Raw genomic sequence first — 4,122 nt, 5'->3', positions numbered from 1 at the left:
TTTGCTGAGTCTTTTTTAAATTTACACCCAAAAAGTAATAGTGTCATTATAGTCAAACGGAATTATGATACAACATACAAAAAAATATATTAGATATTAACTCTATTTTATATCGGCTAATGATTTACTTTATAGCATTCCTGTCAAATAACCAATATTAATGCTTGGTAAAATATAATCGGCAACGTAAATAAGCGTCTTCTTTACATCTACAGCCAATCTAAGTTCCAATTATTCTAAACTACTTCTGCCCCTGTTAGAGATCACACAATATTAGCAGTTAATTTTCTTTATGTATTGTTGTAAGTGGGTAGCTTTCATACTCTATTAACAATACTCAAATCTTAAGTTGATACTGTCAGGCGGTCTTAAAACTCCTCTTTTTGAGTCTCACAATCTGCAATCACCACAACTTTGACATAAACTATCTTTTGAGATTTTCGGAAAAGTATCAAAAAGTAAAAGTAATGGTTTCGTCGACATCTTTCAAAACTTGAGTGGTCTTTAAAAGCAGAGCAATTACAAATTGTTACAATTTATTATCTTTAAGATCATAAAAAATAAAACAAAATCTAGTATCCCAAACTTTATTACCAAAATGTAACAATCATAAATCTCAATATTGTAATAGCTAACTTATTTGGTTTAAGTAATTGACTTTACGGTTATGTACTATTCAAATCATAAACTTCATCGGCTAAGAGAATTTGTCTTCCTTTTTACAATTGTGTTTGTATTTGTGAGATCCTTAAGGAGTTCAAAACGCCCTAATATAGTTTTTGTTATGTATTTCCTTAACAGGCATTATCCACATTGAATAATTTTATGTAAAATAGATTATCCAATATTATATTATTGATTAATTGAAGTATAGACACGATCATAAGCGGCATGAATGGTCATAAATGGTGAATTAAATTGATTACATTTTGAATCTTTTTATTCAAAGAGTTTTATTCAAAAACTGATGTTACAAACATCTGTATAAACATCTATACAATACCATAATCATCTAAATATTTGTAATCAGTTTATTCATCTGAATCTCTACGAACTGTTTCATTCATCGATATTTCTTATTCGTCATAAATATTTTGCTAGTTGTATGTGCTTGCCATGTCTAAGCCCCCCCCCCCCCCCCTTGACAATTCTGTAAATGCTTTTGTGAAATCTAAGGCATACCAACAACTTTCCAATTAGTCTAGATTCCTTAGAGACAGCTGTTAAGAAGTATTGGAGCCAGATGTATGATTTCTAGATAACTACAGCCTTAGGTTAGGTAGGTGTTTTTAACCTTTCATTGTTGTCATACACAGCATTTTCTTCCCATCACAGCTAACCAAGATAAAATGTAGCCAATATAGCTTTTAGATTAGCTAGATTTAGCATGGACTATACCTAACAATCCTTTTTACTTTAAATGTTTAGATATGTAAAGATTAAAAAAAAAAAAAAGATTTTTGGTTCATGTCAAAACGATATATAAGCATTTTTACAAGAATACCTGTATAAAACATTTTAGATTAGAGAACAGCTATTTTGCGTTGAACAAGAACTAATTCTAAAATGATTTTACATTTAAAATTGGTCATAACAAACGAGTGCGGAGAACTTTAGTATATATTACTTATTTTGCATTATGAGAACTACTTAGTGTAAATAAAATTTTCGTTTAACTATTAAAAATTTGTCTGAAATCAAAAATGCATCATTTTACTTGGATTGCTCAGTGAACAGACAACAGAAGCAGTGCATTTAATATTCAAATAATATTAGGGAGGAGGATACAAAATCTAAGCTTTTGCACTGCATGGACAACTTAAACAGCAACTATTTTTGAAGCTATTGAAGAAATTTTTAAACTACAAAGTATCAACAAAAGTATATAATAAAATAAAAGCAAACCTAATGTTGATGCTGTTCAGTGGAAAACATACTTTTGTTATTATATCTTTCTGATAACATTTTTAAAAAAGCTTAAACCAAAAGAAAGTATATTATTGTTGAAACTAACTCATTAAAGGTGTTTTTCATCGAAACTTTAAAAATTTCTCTCTTGGACAAAGCTAAAAGATGTTGATATTTTCCATAGTTACTCTACCATATGTCTATAATCATACCTCCAATGGGTTTTTTTTAGAAATCGTCGTAAGTGTTAACCCTGAAATTTTAAGACCATACGTCATGGCTTTAAAAATTCAGGCCTCCCAAAAGAGTGGGAATGATTTTTAATAGGGTAAAGACATTAAAAATAAGGGCAACTAAAGAATCCCTGATGACAAAATCTCTAGTGGAATAAAAATGGGGACTTTGCTAAGTAACACAATGGTCAATAGTGATTATTTTTAGAATAGCAATCCAGTTAGAGCACGGACTCTTTGTTCATTTTGATCCTTAAAATAAAAATAAAAAACTCTTATTTTTTCTTGAAGTTTTTATAAAACATAAATCCACAATTAAATGTTTATATTCATTTATTTTACTTTCGATTATATTTAATCAAAAGTCTTAACATTTTTTCAATAATCTTTTTTTTACCAAATCTTTTACCAATTGGGACTAGCTGGGGAGTATTTTAAAAAAAGTTGAATACGTCATTATCGAAATGAACAAAATTCTTTTGCAAAGTAAATATTTTAAGAATCAGTATGTTTATTTTTTTACTTAATACTTTTTCTAAACGAGAATTTAAAAATCAGGAGAAATATTTCCTACCTATGACTAATTATTTTCAGGCAATATGCTAAAGTTTATCTTTGTGTTTAAGGAACTTTATTTATCTCCAATTACTTATTAATTTTTGTTTATAAAATAAGTTTACTTACGAATTCACTTTGCGATATTTTCATGTGGTGCAATTTTTAATTGCTATGTGTGTGTGTGTGTGTGTGTGTGTGTGTGTATACACACACACACACACACACACACACACACACACACACATATATATATATATATATATATATATATATATATATATATATATATATATATATATATATATATATATATATATATATACAAAATCACTTTATTATTCAGTTATTTAGTAGTTTTATTGAAGATTTATCCAAAATTTGAATAACAATTAACTTTTCTACTTACAGTCGCTCAAGTTATCTGGTAAGGACTGGTTGAGGAGCACTGTTGTTTTAAGCAGTATCTTCTAAAAGAAATCTGGAAAAGTTTTTTACTAACTTAGAACAGGTTAAGTTACGGATCTAATAGCGAAAAATTTATATAAATCGAATGCATCGTTTAAGAGATTGGTAGATTGAATAAAAATTGCATAAATAGCTCCACATTACCCTACACTTAATTTTTTATTTATTTACAAATATTTCCTGTTACATTTTGTTTATATTTTTTTTAAAAAAAAAGACTTTTAAATCAATTTATTTGTATAACCTTAAAGACCCAGCTTTTGTTATATAAATGATTATTTAAACTGTTAATCAAAGAGCTTCTCATTACAAATCATGTTAATCAAAAAGATTTGATCACTCTTCAGCATACAGTTTAATATATTAAAGCAACAGCTTGTAGTAATGTGAAGAAAATTCTATCTACTCATAATTAAGAAAACAAGAAACGTTTAAGAAGACCAAAAACAACAACTGAAAGAGAGAACTCAGTGACTTGTAGAAAATAGGTCCAAGCTATAACTTTGAATTCAGAAATGTCTATGAATTATAAAATCATAAGAATTGTCAATACAATAAAGCAACCTATTTCCAACTATGAAATTTGAGATGTTTCAGTAGAGACCATTGGTCCGATTAGTCTTTTTTTTAAATAATTATGGATCAGCATAAGTGCAAATACAAGTAAAAACATAATGCTACCACATTCGAGAGAAAAACTGCCAAGAAGATAGATTTTCCAGCATGAAAAACTATTCTAAACATACAAAAGATTAATAGATACGTTTTTCTACTACTAATAATTGTGCTCAAATGGCCTTCACAAAGCTTTCACTTTAATCCTTTAGAGCACTTATGAGAATACTTGAATCCTCAGTTGGCAAGTCGAAAATCAGAAAATATAATCAACTTATCGAAAATTAGAAAAACAAATTGTATTTATTTTATAATTTTCGACTAAAGTTAAAGAAGTATGGGA

Source organism: Hydra viridissima, unplaced genomic scaffold, assembly GCF_058129835.1.
Source record: "Hydra viridissima isolate aposymbiotic clone 2 unplaced genomic scaffold, HvirCarnegie_v1 scaffold_2, whole genome shotgun sequence".
Classification (NCBI taxonomy): domain Eukaryota; kingdom Metazoa; phylum Cnidaria; class Hydrozoa; order Anthoathecata; family Hydridae; genus Hydra; species Hydra viridissima.
The sequence above is the reverse complement of the archived record's forward strand: the minus strand, read 5'-3'. Positions refer to the sequence as shown.